The 22,619-nt window shown below is 40.6% G+C and overlaps 1 protein-coding gene across 1 annotated transcript in view; it reads right to left on the reverse strand.

The window, feature by feature from the left end:
- VDR (vitamin D receptor) overlaps window positions 1-18,613 on the reverse strand; it is a 1,187,212-nt gene extending 1,168,599 nt beyond the window's left edge. Inside the window, exon 1 of the mRNA XM_044083873.1 lies at window positions 18,354-18,613. The gene's annotated coding sequence lies outside the window, so the exon portion shown is untranslated. The remainder of the gene's footprint in view (window positions 1-18,353) is intronic.
- Between the last annotated feature and the right edge of the window lie 4,006 nt (window positions 18,614-22,619).

Here is a 22,619-nt window from a genome sequence, read left to right on the forward strand (position 1 = left end):
TTATAATTGCTTTTCACTTATGTGCAGACACACACAGTTTTTCCCATCCACAGGACTCTGGAATGCTACCACAGCAACGAACCAAAAAAAATTACCTAACCTTACAATGATAGTAGATGTTTGATCACTGCTGCAGCAGCCTTAGCTATATGGGTTATATCCTGCCAAGGACAGAACAGCTGACCACCTTCCAAAGCTCAGGGGTACCGTTCACATACCCAAACTCTGACAGCTTGGGCTAAGCTGCCTAAAAGACAAGTTTGGATGCCAAGCTCTTCAGAGTTTTTCTGCTAATGGAAAGAGAGGCTTAGCCCTGAAAGGTCAACACCAAGAACAAAAAATAACCACACCCTGGTATAAACACACCAGAAAACAAGGTAGATGGAGGGAGAGAGAGTGGCTATGGCAGCAGTGAATATTCCAACATTTACTGTTATGGTAAGCTTACTCAGATGTACTACCTTCATAATATTGATCACTGCTATAGTAGCCTTAGCTATACATGTAGATTACAACATTTGAGAGTTGAAAGGAAAGGAGTCAAAGAGCCCCTAGAAATGGATCTTTCAAAGCATGATCTAGACTTAAAGAAATCAAGCTTACAGTGGTTTGCAAGAGTGTACAGAGGACCAAGTTGAAGCTTCTAGAATCCACCCCTTTCCAAAACTAAGCAGATAAAGACAAGGCCCTGGCAGAGTGGCCTTGCCACAACAAAATTATCCCAGTTAAGTGTAGAGTATAACAAAAGGTAATAGCCTTAGACAATTATTTGCAAATAGCCTGTTTTGACACAAGTTGTCCCTTCTTTTTACCTTCACAAGAAATGAACTGATCCAAGATTTTGTTCTGTCAAGATAGTACCAGTTTGAGGATGGGTAGTTGGTATTAATAGAAGCAAGAAAGCTTGCTACTAGAAAGTCGTACATTAGTAACTGGGAAAGGTTTAGTTGGTGCAAAAACATAACCAGCACCCATTCAAGGCTGGAGTTGCTCTCACACAAATATTGTAAATCTAGAGTTACAATTCTATGACCTTTCTTAATCCCATCAAGGTTCATTTATCATCCATTTCAGTACGTCTGCCCACGTTTCCTCCTCTTTCAGTGCATTCTCATATAAAAATGATTTTTGAAAGGGGTTTTGCCCAAGTGGCCTCCAAGAAAAATGGCGGCCCCTCTTGATCTTAATTTTGTGTTAAAGTTAACACTTCCATGTTATCTGGTTCAAATGGAGCAGAACAGTTTTACTGACTGATGACCCTTCTTGCAGAGGTGAGAACAGAGTTGAAACTGTTACTGTGAGTCGACCTTGTCTCATTTTCCCCACGGACAGTGTTTCTTTGAAAACTAATTCTTCTTTTCTGCCTAAAGTGGTATTAGAGTTTACTTCAAACCAAACTACAGCGTGTATTACAGAGACATGGTTTAAAGCAGCAACAAGTACCCTGGCAGTGCAAAGTTTGTGTCTTCCACACTCAGACCAGTAGCTGCACAAACAAGGGCTAAAGGTGGAGGGGTCTAAAAATACATCAGCAAGCATCTCTAGGGTGGTCAAACAGGAGGACATGCCAGAGTTCTTCCAAGTGCAGATCACCATAGACAAAACCCTGTATTGTATCCTAGACAGTAATAGGTAACCTTCCATGTCCCAAGAAGCTCACAATGCATACTTGCATCTACTAGAAACACTTGCCATCCTACCAAACACCATCCTTATAGCAGACTTTATAGTTACCCCTCTAAAGGCAGGGAATCCTACACTGCCTCATATTTACAGGCACAGAGATTAAGACTTCCTTAATACAAACACCTTTGACCAAAAATAGTGAATACACCCACTAGAGGCTCAAACATACTAGGCCTTGTGCTCACAAATATGGGAGAACACTGCACCTCTTATATCGTCCTTTCTGGTGGTGGGCTCCTTAGAAATCAACACCATAATCCATTAAAACCAGTAACAGTTAGGAATTAATTCCTAAGTGATGGTTTGTTAAAATTCAATGGCCTCCAAGCCCCAAGAATACAGCAGCCTATGATGAATTACTATCAAATATTGTACAACCATATCAATGACTGCATAGAGGCTGCTGTACCTACCAGAAGCAAGCCCAGAACTAGCCCCAGAAACAAACCACTCTGGTGGCATCCCAAATTAAAACATAATATACAACAGAAGGAAAAAAAAAATGCACACAACCAACAAAAAATTAAAAAAAAAAAACATAAAGACAAATCTCTATCAAAGTAAACAGACAAATAAGAGGGCTAATTAGGTCGAGCAAATCGGTGAAGATATCCTCCCAGATGAAACATAGCTGTAGAAGGCTTTATGGTTGTCAAAACCCTCAAAGGCAGCACACAGCAATGAGCTAAACTAGTGGTTAATGATGCCAGATTCAGAGCATGATGATACAGTGAACCTGTGTGGACAAATTTAGTTCCAACTTTAACCCTTCACTCTCAACCATCCCTCAAAAGAAGCTCTTAAAAACATACTATAACTAAAGCATTTACTGGCTGCATTCACTAAAGCTATGAGCATGGACTCAAAGGGTCCCAAATAATGTCTCAGGAAGCCTCCAGAATAGTCTAAAATATGACTTAACAGGATCCCTGGAGCCATTACTTAACTATAGTCTTAAAACAGGCTGTAGGTCATGTGAATGGAGGTCTGCAATGGCCATCTCCCTTCATAAAGGGAGGGCCTTCAACAGATCCTGGAAACAGAATGCAAAGCCATGGAAAGAATCATGGAAGTGACACTGGACCCATCCCAATATAGCTTTGTCAGATGACAGCCATGCTTATTGAATCTGCTGTCTGAAAGGGTCACCAAGGCAATGGATGAGAGGACAATGGTACATCAATATCTACCTAGTTCTGGCAAAAGCATCTAATACAATACTGCACTCTGGCATTGTCAAACTTATGGAACTACGTATAAACCATTTTACAACATACTGGATAGCCAACTGCCTCACTGAAGGGACTCAGGAGGTCAGAATTGGTCAGGCCACTTCCAGATAGGCCCACTCCTCTTTGGCATCTACTTCTCAAATGTAGAAGGCCTCTGGTTAACACACTGGGGTCACTAAATGACCCCCCCAAAGATGAGAACACCCTTCAGGAAGGTCCAACACAAACACTGGTGCCAAAGCCATGGCTTGTAATGCAATGAAGAAAAACATAGTATATTTTAGGAAGTCTGCCACCCTGGGTAATTACATCAATAAACCACCGTTAAAGGCTTATTCAATAGTCAGGAATCGGGGGCCTCAGATAGTATACTAGCGAGCATAATACCCCCACTGATAAGTACCTGACCAGACACATGCAGTGATAGGAACAACCACAAAGGTTCCTTACAAAAGGATACAGGGAGTAAATACACAGTGTCCTACACTGAGCACTTCAAAGCCCAGTGTCTTTGCTCAGTATCATGCAGACTTAAGAGGGGATTTTTGCCTGGACCTGCTTTTGGATTAACCTTTTGCACATCCACAAAACAGCATTACAACTACTACATTAACAGACCTAAATCTTTTTGAGACAAATAGGACATACTGAAGAGAAAAATATGTTCTCTGGAACAGGCTCTCCAACCACGTGAAGCAGAGTTCCTCCCTATCCCAATTTAAGCACAACTTAGAGCAATAGATGGGCAATTGGAAAGCCACCTCTGGTCTAGTTCCTATAACTGATGGACACAGTAAGCAAATTTCCCTTGTATAAAATCAAATTTGTGGGTCACATTTGGGTTGCACAGCTAGGCTTACAAGGGGCCTACTGGTCATTGGCCTAGTATAAACCTATGAGCCTATAAAACATAAGATAAAGAAACTTTATACATCCCATTTGCTTTTTTTAAGGGCAGATGATTCGTCAGGAAAACTGCAGGCTCACACACACTCACTATTAATGCCAGAAGCAGCTTCCCCAGAGAATGGCACAACATTCTAATAAAACAGGGAGGTCTTCCCAGTTTTTTCTCCCAGGGCAGAAAACAGTGGCTCTGGCTCTTCCTAGCTCACTGAGGGACGCAAACAGAGGCTGTGGCTAACCCCCAGTTCAGTCGCTGTAGATGCTACACCACAGGGATCAGGTATAAATGAGTGATTTGAGGATGATGCAAATTGCTAGCCTGCTGTGATGGCAAAGGCTCTTTGCTTAACTCTGTGGCTGGAAGGACCGAATGTTGGACCAAGAGTGTTCCATGGTTGAGCCAAAGATGTTGACTTTCCTGGGAAAAAAACAGCCTAATGTGTTTTTCTTTGGGAAAAAAAAAAAAAAAAAGCAATTTTAAACATTTTGCCAGTCCCACAAAGTAAAATAAAACAATTTCTCCAAAGAAAAATATGTTTTTCAGTTACTTTAAACAACTTTTAAAACTGACAAGGAAAAGAATGGTCCCTTTTTTAAAAGTGCAGTACAGTCTTGTGATAGTTCATTAAAACTCCTAGCTTTAAAATAACATTCCTGATGAGGAAAGTATCAATAAAAAAAAAAAAAAACCTGGATTTTTTTCCCCACAAAGGAAACCCAGCTCCCCAGCAAAGGAACAGCAAAAGCCAACAATCAAGCTTCAAATGCCTCAGCAGAGCATGCTCTCAGTAATAAAGCTCTGAAAGACCTTAGCTCAGCTCGAGCTACCAGACAGTTTAGGTGCAGGCAGGCTGTTGTATCCTTGGCAGGATATAACCCATATAGCCAAGGCTACTGCAGCGCTGATCAATATGAACAGCTTCATGTACTGATCACAGTGATGACCACCCCAGCTTTGGCACTGGATTGCATTTAATTCGTTATGGCAGTGTTAGACTCATTTTGTAATTGCAAGCCCAAGTTGAAAGCTTTACTACAAATTGTTACAGGATTCTGCATATGGCCTTTTGTGAACCATTAACAAATACTGGGATGACTGGCATTTCCCACCATTCTGGAACCTTCTATTATATTCCATTTCTATTTGGGGATAGTATATTACTTATGTTCCAAGACAGAAGTGCAAAAAATGTGTGTAGCACATTAAAAACTTTTATATACTTCCCTAAAATAAAAATGTTTTCCACTACAGCTACATTGTTCCCATCCGATTTAGACTTGTGAATCGATGTATACTACATGAATAAAGCTGTATACATGTTTTCATACCTGAAGTCACCAAGGGCATTTTGTGGCTCACTGTCATGACGTGCATACGTTTAGACAGATGTTAGAGATATTTAAATTACTTCAGAGAAATGGTTATATACTGTTAGGTACCCTACATTAGTCTTACAGGGCCAATACGCTGCTTTCCTTTTGTGTTTCTTATGTACATGTTTTTTTTGAAAAACAGCTTGTTCTGGCTGACAAACGCATCCAAAACAATCAGTATGTTTTTATAACTTCAGAGCCAAAAAAACTCTAACATCTGCATCATTTTAAATGTTACATCAAAAATGATGTTTATAAACATAGAAAGTAGAGCACATTTTGTAATATTGGCTTCTCTGCGGTCACAAAAGCTTACACATGTAGCACTGTGACTTTAGGCCTAAAAGACCACAAAATTACACTTTCCTTTCATTAAAATTCACAATTCATCTGTTCCTTTACAGCAAAGAGTGCACTCTACAAATTTCATTGGCAAATATTGCAGTACCTTGAGGAGAATTATAAACATTTTTAGAGACACAGCCCCTTATGAAAGCAGATCAAGAGGAGCCAAAAAACAGTACAGGGACAGCCTTCTTGAAAATGGTCACCAGTAAAGGAATTATTTTTATTAGGTCACAACAGCCTAGGTTTCTCATGCAAGCACTACACTGCATATTGAAATTATCAGTTCTCATGGATCCAGCCCAGTACAGTGGAACCTAAACTGCAGGATGAAATCACCAACTCAAATCCATTCTAGTACTTTGTAACCACTAAACTTGAGCCTCATGATTTGGTTCATTCAACCTAATTTTTCCATTTTCTGGGAAACCATCACAATTCTAGAAAATGGATTAAATATTAACTCATTCACTGCAACTTCCAATGGGTGGAGCCTAAACCTTTTGACAAAAATCAAATTATGTTCCCACATTTCAAACCTGTTTGAATCTCTGAAGCCATAGGGATTATGAAAGAATAAATTGCCAACTCTTCAGCACAATCTGTTTTTATAGACAGTATTCTTTAGGTTCTAGGTCTTAAACCGAAATTTATAAGCCACAGTAAACATACATTTGTAATATTTTGTAAACAGCTTACATCATTTCAGCAACCACTCAAGTTACACACATGGTCAAGCAGCATTTTATTCATCTAGCTGAGAGCTTTCATAGGAGGCCAAGGTGCTCTTTCCGTGTTACTTGTTGAGATATTTAGAAAAAAAAAAAAAGTGAAAATGATATCTATATAAAATTATAAAAATAGTGAATATCTACTTACCTGCACTAGACAGAGGTCACATATTAATGCAGTTGAGTTTGCCATTGTGTACGCTTTAAGGTGAAATCTTTTAAAACCTTGAACATAGCATGGTTTTGGAATTATTGATGCAAATATGAACAAGCAATATGTGAAGCCTAGAGGCATCAGTAGAAGTTAGTTGCACATGCACCTGAAGGCATCACATTGATGTAACGAGTTAAATGGAGAAAAAAACAAGCACACAAGATTTTCGTGGATCTGGCATTATAGGCCAGAACACTCATTTACTAGTAATACACTAAAATATGGTGAAACTGCTGAAATATGGTGAAACTGCTGCTTTACTTTATTCAATGCTCTGTATTTAGAATTAGCTTCAGGTTTTGCTTGCACACAGATGTATGGAAATCACACCTTTCGGCTTTTCCTGGGTTAAGGGTCGCCACAGCGGATCATTTGTCCGCTCACAATTGGCAGTGGAGTTTTATTGTGTAGAGCTGCCAGCCTGGCGCCCAAACTTTGATGGAAGGCACACACGCACTTATGCCTAGGGCCAATTTAGTGTCCAATCCACCTACAGCATGTCTTTGGGATGTGACAGGAAACCGGAGCACCCGGAGGAAACCCACGCGATCACATGGAGGACATGCAGACTCCACACAGAAGGCACCCCAGACGAGGATCGAATCGGAGAACCTCTTGCTGTGAGGAGACAATGCTAACCACTGCACCACCGTGGCCACCCATGTATGGAAATCACACTAATAATTGAATATATGGAAATCACAACAATGGGAAATTATAGTTCAAAAACTACCTGAAAAAACAGAATTCAGTTTTAGATAACCATAAAACAGTCGCAATGATTACTATATGCACTCCCACAAAAGATTTCAATCCTTCTGGACAAATCTTGGAAAAAAGAATAGATTTGTAAGTTTTTACCATTAAATCCCCCTCCCCAAACACATAAAAGGTAAAATTAGGTTACCATTTAGCACCGGTTGCTAAAACCCTGGACAACTGCATAGACAACGTATGACAGGCACATCCATCATGCCCCCAGGTATAAAGGAGTTTTAAACATATTCAACCAACACCAGACTAATATGTTAGGAAAGATCAGTTACCAATTTACCAGGTTTATAGTAGGATACAATGACTGACCAGAATTTTGTCAATACTACAGCCAGGTAGGCCCATATTCAACTCATGGAACAAAATAGGCGTTGAACTGTGTACAATACCAAACAGGTAATAGGATTACATACAGTGGTACATAGATTATCTTCAATTTACTCTGCATTCAGCTGACCATGGCTCATCTGCTCATCTGTGTATTCCACTGCCACACAGACTACATAGATTGCATATTTGAAGGCACATTCTTTGAATTTGTTAAACCATGAAGGCAGTATATTTCTAGATCAAAAGTGAGGGGCACAGCCTCCACAGAGGATGCAAGGAGCTTGCCACCCTGCAAAAACACCTTTAAAATTTGCTGATTAGGAGTACAGCAAATCTCAGGCTATCAGCTGAAAGTACATGAAATCTGAGCAGGTGGAGTTCAAGTTAAAGTATATCCTGGTAAGTCTTGGAATAAAGGAACATGTCAGGAACATATTGCTCCGGACAAGTGGTGCATGCTTTTGCATTAAATCTGCACAAGTAAATCGTAATCTCAAAAGTATAATAAAATGATTTGCAGAGCATAGTTGGCACACTAATGGTTTCTACTTTTAAATCTGCATCAGTACAATGCTACTTCCATAAGTAGTGGTGGCCTACATTTGGCCAAAAGCCACTGCTCGATCAAATGTGTCATACAACATTTGCTGTTTGTAAATAAAGAACAGAAATTTAATTATACAAGTTCCAGAAAAAGGGTCAGAACAGCAGTAGGATTAATTTACCTTCCTAGCAACAGTTTCTTGGAAAGGTCTGAATGAATTTCCACAGCTTTGTTAACATGAAAAAGTTGGCTAAAACAGGAAGGGACCTGCCAGATAGACTGCAGATGTTTTAGGATTAACTGGCGTCATAAAACAGGTAACACCACTGTGTTATCAACTAAAATGTTGGCTTCTGTCATGGAGATAGCACGTGAAAAAGGAATCAACACAAAATGTAAGCTGCAACTATTCCACCAGGAAGTGAATGGAGACAAACCTCAGTCTGAGGTAGACTGGCTTGTTACACTGAAATGTTTTCTGAAAGATATGCATCCTATAAGCAATCTACAACCTAAAGGAATATTACAAAAGATGGTCCAGATAAGCATATGCTAGAAAAGCCCCTAAATACATGCCTCCCTACTTGTAGGACTAAAGAGGTTTGTCACAAAATTCAGGTGGATACAGGGCAAAAGTGCAAAAGGCATTTTCATATAGCACATAGTACAAAACAGCCTTCACACAATCCCAACATGTGTTTCCTGTGGGGCAACTTTCTCCATACCTTTCATAAATTGCTACCAGAAAACCTTTAAAAAGATTAGATTAGCACCGCTATCAATGCACCTTGGCAAAGAGGATTTTGCCTATGTGAACGGTCATACCAGTATGTTTTTCACACAAGTGCACTGTCTACAGAGCTAGATCCTTATTCCCAGTAGGGACACATTTGATATTCTTGATATTGACACTTTCCAGAAGAAATATTTATTGGAAAATTCCCATTTATACCATTTTCTAGTCTGACAAAGTCATTCAAGCTGCCATATGAAAACCAAGCCTGTCCCATTATGTCAAGTCTTGAAACAAAAATGCAAAGTGGGTTATACAGCAAGAACAATGTGTGTGTGTGTGTGTGTGTGTGTGTGTGTGTGTGTGTGTGTGTGTGTGTGTATGGTATAAGTGAGTATATATGCTTTCAAAAAAACATTTCACATATGAAGTGAATAGCAGGAAGTATGTTTTCACAGAAAGGGTAGTAGGCAACTGCAAGATTTTTACTAAAGTTATGGTAGCTTAAGAAAGTGTCAAAATTCAGCAATGCATGGGACATGCACACAAGACAAAGCTAATGCAGGGTAGAAGAAATAAGCCACTGGCCAAGCAGGACCTGTTATTTATCCAAAAAGTATAAAACCAGGCAGGCTGGATAGGTGGATTAGTCCAGGTACAAGGTGAAAATACCTTCCACCACACCAAAAACTGTTAGAGAATCTCCAAAGAAAGGCAAGATTTAAAGCTCTTTGCAGGCAGATATGTGCATAGGAAAGCATGGCTAGGGTGAGTTTTGTTATGCCCCCTTTACTGTACGTAAATGTTGCACATAAAAATGAGAAGTTACTTTCTAGGTTAAGCTTACAAATGTACATAAAGCACCACATGCTGGGATTCATAGCCAAGTTACATACTATGCAGTGTGAACCCGCATAGTTAGTCATGCACAGGGTGGTAGTGATTCACAAACATGTTGCACAACAGCACAATGAGTAGTGGGACTACCTAGTGCAACTAGGTAATTACATGCCAAGAACGGCATGTACTCAACTGATGTATGCAAATGTTTACAATTAAAACAGGGCCATGTTTACTCTTTTCAGAAGGAAGTAACGTCCGCACCATGCTGAGCAACCACACAGAAGGCCAGAGCATAGGAAATACCTGCATTGTGGACAGCAATAATGGTCAGTGACACAGGACGATTTGCATAACAGCATTGTTATACTTGGCTCTGCCAGCCCCTGTTCAGTAATGCAACATGTCAAATGTTGACAACAAAATCTCTATGGACAGAAGATTACATATCAAATGAACAGTCCCATGATTTTTTTTTTTTGACATTGCATGGGACATGCCAAGGATCCTGTCAAAGAAATGCTTCCTACAAGTGGAATCTATATGAATGAGTGCTAATTACATCTCTGTGGATTCAAACTGAGGTTACATTTGCTATTCTAGCTACGACCAACAGGGTATATATCAGTCTCGTGAATACTTAACTGTTTCTACACATGGATCAGGTTTTCCAAGACAGCAGAGGAGAGAGAATGATATGGGTGGTTTCTAGGACACTGTACACCTCCTGAAGTACTAGGTGCCCACAGACTGTACACTTGTGGCAAGAAACACTCCCCAACTGGTCTACAGTCACAGTGACATGTCAACAGAAATGGCTACCATTGTATAAACAGCGCAAATGTGCATGGAATGATCAGTGTACATGTACAGCATACCGGAAGCTCCAAGGATTCATACTTTTCAACAAGGTGACTTTACAGGGGCAGCACAGTGGGTATCATTGTTGCCTCACAGCAAGACATTCTCCAATTCAGTTCTTGGCCAGACTGCCTTCTGTGCAGAGTCTGCATGTCCTTCCTGTATTCAGGAGAGTTTCCAGGTGCTCAGTTTTCATCCCACATTCCAAACACACGCAGTAAGTAGACTGGATACTTTAAATTGGCCATAGGTGTGAATGTGATTGCATGTGAGTGGTATGGAAGAGGAACAGTGGCAGGGCTAGCCACCCACTGATGTGAACATTGGCTCTACACGACTGTTGAAATGCCACCCTGACCCCATGAATAAAAAATAGGAAAAAGATGTTGCAGATGGATGGATCTAATATGGAATCCTAGGCACTGTGGACAGAATATACATGTGCATCTACAATACACTGTAAATACACACTAACTGTGCCCTCAAATAAAATGTCTGAGCATGTCACAAACAGATGATGCCACCTTGAGCTCTGGCCAGTGATATCCATTTATAACAGTATTACCAAACTCCAACATGGCACATGTGGAGACCTGTAGCACTGAATGAGTATTTGGCCTGATCAGGACATGCTTACACTGCCCTGATATGTCTGACGAGGCACTAATGTACTCCTCTGCCACAGCCAACAAGTTGCCAAATACAATACTATATACAGAAAAAAAGGATCTGCACCATGGGGTTTCCTCTATGACCAGGCTCACTCACCATGGACACAAAAAGCCATAGCAATAACATCTGTGAAAGAAAGCGAGACAAGAGGGGTAAGGCACATGCCAGACAACACCCTCTAAATACTGAGACTCAATATATGGCAGTAAAGGCAAAGTGACATCTAGTCTAAAACTGTGGGCCACCAAGGGAGCAAAGTCACATTACAGTATCAAATGGAACAAACCTGATGCATGCAGTTTTAATCATGGGCTGTGCTGGGCAGTGCATAGTCAGGTCACACCATGCATCAGACATCACATACACTACACAAGGATGTAGCGGATCACAGCTGTCATGTGTAGTGATGAAACGGGACATAGTAGCACAGTTGTCAATGCAAACCAGGTGGGGAGATCATATCAAAGTGGGTGGAAACAGGGGTCTTGTGGTGCAGACATACTCTGTGGCAGGATCATATCCTACTTTGACAGAAATGGTATGCCACTATGTAAATGTGACCTGCTGTCATCCCACTGAGGTTAGGTGCATGGACTTTTGCCCTCCTGTGTCAGGGCAGGCATTGACTGTAATGAAGACTGCTGGTGAGGGTCCTGCCAATAACAATTGAATGTTATAGACATACATGAACACGTACAGCATAACACTGTAAACCACCTGGCTCTGTTGGAGTGTGCATCTTGTGATGGCTACCATACCTAGCCACCCTGTATATGCACCTTGAGCAGACCATGGAAAAATACTGTCAACAAGGGCTTTGATGATGTCCCTTGAAAGTCTCTCATGGAGATGACAATACTTACAGCATTTTCCACCAAATACCCTCATGGAGACCAGTCAAAATGGTGTCCCTGGACTCCAGACCTTCATGGAACTGCTGTAAGCACTGTACAGCATCCCACCAAATAATGCACAACACAGTCAGCCTCATGTACCCATCTACCAACTGAACTGAATTGTTGCCTGCATGTCAAGGGCAAATATGATGCATGATAATGTCTGGCACTCCTATGATACGTGACGATAATGCTGGGCATCCCTGCAAGGTTGCACTGTAATTGGTACACCCATATCTGTTGCAGGTAGCTCATCTGTTGCCATGGCAGCCACAGGAAGCAATGCTGGCACTCACTGCCATTGGGGGATCCTCTCCCTCTGGGAATGGTGGAATCACAGGATATAGCCATGGATTGATCTGTGAGTGTTGCTGCATACTCAACCTGTACAGATGATACATGTGTGTGTGTGTGTATGTATATTATATATATATATATATATATATATATATATATATATATATATATATATATGTGTGTGCAAGGGTACCAACATCAACCCTGTTAGTGCTGTGGGTGGTCATAACCTGCACTACTACACTCTTTGAATACTCAACATGGAAACACCACAGTGAACACAAACATGCCACACATGTAGAATATCTTTTATGCCAAGAGTGTTCATATGCATTACAACACAAACATACTGTTCCTGTTATCTTGAAACTGCTGTACTTCAGATGTTCTTATAGTGACAAATAGTGGAACACTATGGTCAGCTTGCGCTATGTGCATTACTGCTATAAAGGCACCTGGTATAAATCATCCTAATCTGGTGCGTCTTTCACTTGGACACAAGAGTTGGGCCATCTCAGTACCAACACCACACTTCCAAGACCAACTGTACCATCGGAAACAAAATAAGCAGGAAAAGGACTCAGAACGGTGCAATAAGCAGAATAAATGAATAAAAATAAAAAGTACCAAGCCCACAAGGCTTATCAAGCTAATACAAAGTTTAATAAATGAAACACAATAAACAGAGTAAGCGCTTTCACGGTGATCACACCGCTTCCTCAGACCTAAGGAAGTGATGTGATCACGGTGAAAGCGCTTACTCTGTTTATTGTGTTTTACTGTGCGTTTCATTTATTAAACTTTGTATTTTAGCTTGTTAAGCCTTGTAGGCTTAGTAATTTTTATTCACTAATTGTACCAGTTCCCTTGTCAGGATCTACAGAAACTCTTTCATATGTTTCAGTTTGCTAACCCCTGGTGGGCTACCTCCTGTGGCAGAAATTGCAGCCTCTATCCAATATGCCTTTCTATGACACTGCTACAATGTCGTTGTAGTGCAAGGTTATGACCACCCACAGCACTAATGCACCGATGTCAAATCAGAAGATGAAACACCAGCCTCTTGTGTCAGCAGGTTTCCACCCTGTTCCCCAGCAAGCATCATCCATGGATCCCAAAGGCTTGGCAGGGCTGAAGTTATGCAGCCTATGTCACCAACATGTCTTGTGAATGTGGTAACACTGGCAAAAACAGAACACAGCTATACACTCGACAATATAAAACATAAGAAAAAAACTTATACTAGAGAAGGAGCAAACTGTACATTTGACAGTAACTGGAGAATGATTATTCTCCAGACAGATGTTAATGTAGAGGTAATTCCACTTCACAGCAGCTATTAAACTGCTATAAAGTTCATAAAACACAAGTGCCTTTTTTTTATACTCACTAAACACCACTAAAAATAAGAAATGGGTGTGTGCGCACATATGCATGTGCATCTGTGCTAACAGATAGAGAGGAAATGTGTTTGTATATACGTGCAAGTGAGACAGACAGAAACAGCTCTGACTGCAACAGGCAGTCCACAAGCACACATTTGTACCAGTTAGTAGTACGAAAAGCTAATGCCTGCCATTTCTGACAGACTTATTTTGCTGGTAAATCACTAAGGATTAGTCATTCCATGACAGACACAGCACTACTACATGAACAGGAAAGGTGATGGGGTGGAATGGAGGTGTGCCAAGCCTTGCATTTGCTGATTTTTTCCCCCATTCATTTGCTCAATGAGACATGAGGGGATATTCAATCACAGTGTCTGTAAATGCAGCCTCACAACACCCCTGTATGGGCATTACTTCCTCAATAATATACATTGTCATGCCTGAAACTTTTTTTATGCACAGACACTGAAGCTCAGTCACTTTATGCAGGGCCCAGCACCTGTTGGGTACCAGATAGATATTGACACAAGAGCATAGCTGTCCCATCACATGCTGCCACAAGTCCCCATTTATATCTAGAATTAGTATCTTTCCAGATGTGTAGTTCTGCAGACCTACTCTGGGGAAGATGTAGAGAGTTTTTCTATGAATCTCAGCCAACACAGTTACAGCTCTTATATCTCCAGAAGAATAAATGGAAATATTGAAACATTGAATCAAATAGTATAAAATTTAATCTCATCTTAGAATGCTTTTCTTTAACTCTATTAAAGTATTCGATATAACAGAATTAGCAAATAAAGTATGATCCATGACGGTTGAACTAACTACAAGCAAAACCTAGAAAAAAAAATCCATCACCTTGTGTACTTGCCTATAACATTATCCATTTGCACTCTGTGCTTTAAGATAACCTCGTCATAGCTCAGGATAACTTACCTAGGCAAAATTCAGGCAGTCCTAGGTGTAACTTATTTTGAGCATGTACCTCTACGTTTACTTACTTTACAGGTTATAAGTGAGACACACAACACAATTTTCATACTATTTCTTATCTACATACAGTTTCATATTACTTAATTTTCTAATAAAATATAAAAGGCATGGATTCCTCAAACTACACATAAAACTAGAAACTTAATTAAGCATAATCTGTGCGGATCACAAACATGTCTGACAAACTATTGCTGGCAAAGAAAACAGTAATCCAGGAAATATCAGGGCAGCTCTCCTTCCTCAGACAGGGGGTATTCTGCTGTACTGCTCATAATCACAAAAAGGAAATCATCCTCCAAATTTACGGATGTCAAAGTCTACTCTGCACTCCCACAACTCAGACATCTGCTTTCAGTACACTCTCAGTCCCAAAGATTAACATAATATAAAGAAAAATGAAATGCATTGGCAGAAAGAAAATCAAAGAAAATAAGAATGTAGAGAGAACCACAAAAACTGCCAGAAAATATAAAAAAATAAATAAAATGAACTAATAAATTGGGCACTTAAATGTGAAACAATCTTGTAATTCATATTTAACTGTGTCTCCTGAAAACAGTGCAGCCATAACAACTGGGATGCAAGGAGAATTGATTAACTTGGGGATTACAGTGTACTGCAGTATATTTGAAACAGCATTTCCTCACATTATACAGAAACTGAAAAATGCCTGTACAGAAAAGGAGGAAGAAATGCTAACTTTTCATTGTGTATTCTATTAAACTCAGCAACCATGCTTGTCAAAAATAGGGCCAGGATATACAGCTGTATTTACCAGAGTTAAAAATGTGATGCACTACTACTCTAAACAACCACTAAGCACAGGAATAATGCTCCAATTAAAAAAAAAAATAAATAAATAAAAAAAAAATCACTGGAGTTCTAAACTAATAGCACCATTACATCTGCATTCTATGCAGTCCGCTTCCATTGGAACCCACTGCAGTCCCCTTGACAGAACAGATGTGGATGCACATGAAAGCAGATGCCCAACATACATAAAAATTTAAAAGACTGTAATAGAAAGGACTGAAGGCAATGTAAAAACAGAAATTCCACTATATCAGTCTTAAAGGTACGGGGGCTGAAACACATATATTGTTAACATGAAACAATGTTTGCACATACTTTACCCAAAACTAGTCTAAAAAGCTTACATAGTTTCCCTGGCAACCCCAGCCTATTAAAGGCCCACCATACAGACAGTACCACACCTAATCAGTTATACAAACTTCTAAGCACTGATATCTCTTGCTACTTACACCAGGCTTGCCTAGAAGGCAAGAACCACAACTAGATGACAAAAACAGTGCCAACTTAATCTTTAGGTTCAGCTTGCTTCCATATTGGAAAGCCAAGATATTTACAATTAAACTTGCAATCTCAGTGCCACAAACGTACAACTGTGTTGTAACAAAGGTGAGCATGCTTAGAAGATCAATGAAAAGTTTCCTTTTGTTCAGTAACATAACAGATATGACCTAGACAACACATCTTGGGGGGTCACCTCTGTTTATTATGTCTTAATCAATACAACTGTCCACCCAATCATAAAATTAGTACATCTTTCACTTGCCCAACTACAGATGCTGGAAGAGGGCAGACTGCCTACAGTCCTAGATAATGTCATTTAAGGCCATGTTCACTTACAGCGCAGCAGAAGCTTCAACATTTGATGCAGAGTAAAAAGTATTTGTACAGTCTAACTGAATGAAGTTGTCAACATTGTATTGATTGATTTTTCAGTAGGTGAAACAGTCAGTGGAGAATGTCCAAATGGAATGCAGCATCATTTTATACTGTAACAAGTGTTTAATTTTGTTCATTATTTAAACAGTCTCCAAAGAACAAAATACATTTTAAATAAACCCCAGACAGAGTTTCTTTCTTGCTTGCATCTGCACTGCAGACAGTAAATACTTACTGACCAAGTATTGATATCAGCACTTAAATCAGATTCCTACAAAAGTGAAGTTGTCTGACTGTCACAGTATGGTTGCTGTAGTGCCAATACCTGAATCTGTCACAGTATGGTTGCAGAGTTGCTAATACTACAACCATACTGAAGAAAAACAGATATTCACCAGTTACTACTACTTTGAGTGGTAATAACCAGCAAGATTTCTACAACAGAGATGCCCTGATGCTCTACAAATATATTAAATATTTAAGAAAATATAAAATCATAGGAACATGCATTCTGGAAATAAACTACTAATAGAAAGATGTCACACTGAATATTCTGTACACAGTGTACTCCCCCATGTGAAATGAATTTTGATTTACTGTCTTGGGACCGAGACATGGCTGAAAATGTCAGCAAGCTTATTGATGAGTAAATAGACAGGCTTTTTTTCTGACTATCAAATTGCAAGCAACAATAATAATTTGATTAATGGTTTACTCTCAATACTGTAACATTCCAGTGACCACTTTCATTTACAATTATGTTTTGCAGTATACTGCAATATAATTTATAAACCTAACAAATAAATAGCTAAATAAAGTAAAGTAATGTAAAAGATCACATAAACACAGAAGAAACAGCATTTGATTACAAAACAATACTTGGAAAACAGAATCCATGTCACTGAAAGATGAAAGATCTGGAGATTTAACTAACCATGTTAAGTAGCAAGAGTTACTTTCCATTTGCTTCCTGCACCTACAACTTTGAAATAATTTTATTTCTTGATCCCAGAAAATCTCATAAAAATATTTCTCAGCTAGAAGACTACATCTACATAAAACAAACAGTTTTTAACATTTTAAACATACATGGTACACACAAGACTACTTTATGATAATTTCTTAGGGGTATAACTATGCATACCAGACATAACTAAATTGGTTGTTTGCCTCTCCCATACACAGCACCTATGCAAATAACTTGTTGCTGTAATCTGTGCTTTGGCTCTTCCTATTCTTACATAAAATCAATGACTAGACAGATAATGCAGTTACCCCTACAAGCTATCCATTCATCATCATTCAGTTTTTACTGCACGTACCACATAGGTGGCTCATACAGTACAGTGGTCCACTTCCTGACACAAGCATATCGTCTGTATCTACTGTTGCCAAACACACCATCCACCCCTTGCTTCTCCAGTTGCACCACTACACCCTCTAATCACTTTCGTCTCGAGAGCAACGAACTGGGCTCGTTCAAGCACCAGTGACAACCGTTTCATCTACATGGCACACTGCCCACTGAACTAGGAGCTTCATCCGAAAACAGAGTTCAACAACTGCTTACAGACCGCTCCTCAGTCACGCTTCCCCACAAACACCATTAACACTTGCCAGCAGATCACGATTTCAGCAGCCTGTTGTGGGACTTCTCAGCCAAATGTGCCTGTTGCGCCACAGACACCACTACACTGTCACCAGTTATTCCTCCAATTTTAGACATACAAACATACTTCACGTTCAGTATCTAACTTAGCGAAAAGTCTCTTTGCGGCCCTTAAAAGAATCCATACAAGGTTATGACATACAGAAAGTTACTATCTATCAAAGAACAAATATTACCTTTGACACTGCAGAAGACGAGACAGTCCTGACTGCGTAACAGACAGTCACCTTCTGAGAAGCTAAGGTGACAGCAGTAGTGGTTTTCAGATACCACCTACGAATGAAAGAAGATTTCGGGGAACCAGTGTAGTAACCTTTCTTTTTGGTTCTACAACACGTTCAGCCAAAAGAAAATAACAAAGTACTCTTGGAACATAAGCGAACTCCTAGAGAACAACATGGTGTGCAGCTATAGGGGGCGGAGCGTCCCAACATGATAGGCGGTGGCTCGGACGCAGCACAAACCTCAAAGCCAGCGAACAGCGTAGTTATAGGTCGAGGAAGTGGGAGTGCTGTTATCACGTGCCAAGGAGGTGCGTTCTTTTAGTTGGTAAATAAGTTCTAGCAGTTACGGGGGAGGGGGAGAAATGGTGTTATGGGAGTAGTATAAGGATGAGGTGGAAAAGTTGAATGAGGTTGTGATGTAAAAATGCGCATTTTTTTACATAAAAGGTTTGTTCACAAATGTTACAAGTTATTGGTTGGTTTATTGCATGTGTACAATATATTCTACAAGTTATGCTTACCTTTTCATATACAGAGTTTAGATGTTGTCTGGTGTAGTAATTGCGCCTCTGCCCCATATTTCCAATGTTTACGTACGCGTGTGGGCCGCTGGCTGTACAAGATTTCTTTACTTGTAATTTATCTGAGTATGAGTGACGTCGTTTTACAATTGATAATGTAATGAAGAAACGCAGCGGAACTTAATGCACTGCAGTGTGTAATATTTTTGGATTAGATGGTAGGAGAGGTATCGTTAATCCCTTCTAGAAATAGGGGTTCTAAAGTATAACGTGGAGAGTTGCCCTTTTCACTCATTACAGAAATACTTTACTTCCTGTTACGGTAGCAAGGACTTGAAACAGTTTACTTAAATCGTGTTGGCTTTCTCAGTTTTTTGGACTTGGACTTGAACTTGAACTAACAGGCTTGTTTACATTATTTTTCTCACTTTTCTGTGTTTCCGTTTTCTTAATGGTTTTGACCAAGTTTTAAATTGCTTTTTTTTTCTCCCAACCAGTTTTTCAAATTAACCAGATCAAATTATCACGGTTAGAATATGGACTTCCATTAATTGTATTCGCCTCTGTGAAAAAAAATTACTCCCTTTACAACTGATTTCTAACCACATCGGTTGTCCCCTCTCACCAAAAAGAAACAATTTCTGTTCTTAAAAGCCAGGTGATTTCCCTTTCCATAAGTGTCCACATCATAGCTCTCAACCTTCTATCTCCAAAATGAGGAACACTAGCCCTCATAATGTGGAACAAATGGGCAAAATGTGGAACACATACTAACGGCTTACTAACAACTTCAACCTGGAAGGTCATAGGATAGGTTCATATGTTCTTACTAGGCTATCTGCCCTGGGGCATTTATAAGCCTAACCCAATTGTGTTTGGCTTATGCCACCCCTTGATTTGAGTATACTGTGCCCTTTTTAAAATTTAGTTTACTGTGCCTCTGTCTAATAGTGACACGGAAGTAATCGCCGGGACAAACCTACGATCCCTCATCCACTCATCAAGATTCTTCTTGAAAAGGTGCTCTGCCTAACATGAATTGGAATTCTATTCCAGAGCGAAGGGAGCCTCTGGGTTATGAATCTGTCCCTCCAGCATGTTCTATTTATTTCTGTGCTGAGGTTCAAGTCCCTTGAACACGTGGCTCTAAGGGATTTAGATTTACTGAGGTGGAGTATGTCCATTAATTCTGGGTTGGACATAGCTTTATATGTCAGGCATAGATTGCCTCGAAGTAGGCGGTATGCAGCTGAGTAGAGCTGGAGTTTTTTTAACCGAGCAGCATATGGCATCTGTTTGAGTCCCTTGATCCTCCTGGTGAGGTACTTTTGGTGTCTTTCTAATTGCTGCTGTTGTCAGTTAAGGTACATCCCAAAGGGGGCATTGTATTCTATGATGGGCCTGATGAGGGATGAATAAAGGGGCACGATTACCTCTCTTGATCTAGATGTGAATCATTTCATGATGAGATGGGCTATGTAGAGGGTCTTTCTAACCACTTCGGCAATGTGGTTGTCAAAGGAGAGATTGCTATCAACTTGGGTCCCCAGATCCCTAATTACTTTCTCTGTACTTAATTTACCACCTATGTGGTAATTTGTGGGCACATTGTTTTTGCCAAAGGGTATGACTATACACTTTTTGGCATTTAGCTTTAGACCATGGCTCTGGCACCAGTTATCAGTCTCTGAGACCTTTTGAAGGATGTTTGTGTCAGCTGGAGAGTCGATTATGGCACCCAGTTTGCAGTCATCTGCGAACTTGGTGAGCCATAGTCCTCCCACGTTGGCCTGTACCTCAGAAAAGTAAATACCGAACAAGAGAGGTCCCAGGACAGAACTTTGTGGGACATCACTTGTGACCAGTTTCGAGTCTGACATGGCTCCAGCAACTCTGACTCTGTGGGTTCTGTCTGAGCCAGTTTGCGACCCATCTTGTGACATAGGGGTTTATATTTAGGCTGGATAGCTTATCTATGATGCCCGAGTGGGGTATTGTCAAATGCCTTTGCGAGGTCCAGATAGGCTGTGTGGACTACCTTCCCTTCATCTATGGCCTTGGTGACTGTTTCGAAGAAGTCGACCAGGTTCAAAAGGCAGGATCTGCCCTTGAAGCCAAATTGGGTAGGATCTAGTGTCTGTAGGTCCCCAATGTCTTTGTTTGTGAGTTCCATGATGATCCTCTCCATAGCCTTGCCGACTAGGCTAGTCAGGCTTATGGGGCGATAGATTCCAGGGTCCGGAGAGGCGCCACCTTTGTGGAGTGGGACCACTGTTGCTGTACGCCATTCTTTGGGCACTTATCCTGTAGTGAGGCTGAGATTGTACAGCAGTTTTACTTGAGGGATTAGTTCTTCTTGGAGTTCATGTAGGACGCAACCCGGGACGCCATCTGGTCCCATGGAAGCAGTGTTTTTGCTGAGGACTCTGCGGCCTCACCTGAGCATCAGAGATGTTTGGGAGGCTGCACTCTGCTGGGATAGATACTTGCTCTTTTGGGGGAGGGGTTGGAGAAGTTTGCACTGAACCTGTCTGCCAGGATATTGGCGATGTCTGTGGGTTCAGTGTATTTTTTGTCGTTTAGAATCAACTCAGAACAAGTCCGGGAGTTGCATCCCAGGTTCCTAACATAACTGAAAAAAGCCTTATGATTGTCTTTAGTGTCCTGTGCAATTTTTCTGTCTAAGCTGTCCTTGGAGGATTTTATGAGGGATCGTAATTTTTTGCTAGTACTGATCAGAGATGTCTACCCTTTTTGGGATTTTGCTCGATCATGTAGTAGCTTCCTCCTTCTGTTGTACAGTTTATTTAAGGCTGGGGTCCACCAGACTGGACGCCTGCCTTTGGATGATTGGGTCTTGATTTTGTCTGGGATAGCATGATCCATGCATTCCTGGAAATGTCCGTAGAATGCATTTATATAGGATTCTGCAGGTTGGGCCGTAGTTTCCACTGGCCCTGGGGCCTTGAAGTATTCCACTTCGGTTTTGAGAAGTGTGAAGTTCACTTTTGAGAAGTTTTTCACTGTGGTTTTCTGGGCAGGGGGTGGGGTCGGGATGTGGATATCCAGTGAAATTAATTTATCGTCTGATCTTACCAATAAGAGATATACTTCTGGTATGGAGCATAGAGTCCCCATGTTGGGTAATGATCAGGTCTAGTATGTTTTCCCCTCTTGTGGGAGTGGTGACTAGTTGTTCCATGGCATTTGAGTTTATAAATTCCAGGAACCTTTGGGCTAAGGTGCTGGGGCTTGAGTAATGCTCCCAGTCTATGTTTGGGTAGTTGAAGTCGCCCAATATAATGGTGTTCGGAGAGATCTTCATGTTCTCCAATGTTTTCAGGAAAGCCGAGTGGGATTCCTGACTTTGAGAGGGTGGTCTGTAGGAGCCTTGAACCAGGTTTCTGTCACTGCACAGATATCGATGTTCTCTATACTGAGGAGAGCTTCGAGTGCATGCATCTTGAGGTTAAGACTTCTGGCGTTTAGCAGCATTACCCTTAGTTTCTTGTTCCTTGTGCTGTCTATGGAGGTGGCTTTGACTTTTGAGCCTTGCCTAAAAAAGGCACTATAGGGGTGGCAAGAGCCTTTGCCAATATCCAAAAGCCCAGGGGTGACAGGTGCAAGCCATCCCTAGTGAAGCAACGTGGCTTGTCGAGCATGTCATCCCAGGCTGACAGACACTGGATCCCCTTTG

This window comes from Protopterus annectens, chromosome 9.part0, assembly GCF_019279795.1.
Source record: "Protopterus annectens isolate FY-2018-M chromosome 9.part0, PAN1.0, whole genome shotgun sequence".
NCBI lineage: Eukaryota > Metazoa > Chordata > Ceratodontiformes > Protopteridae > Protopterus > Protopterus annectens.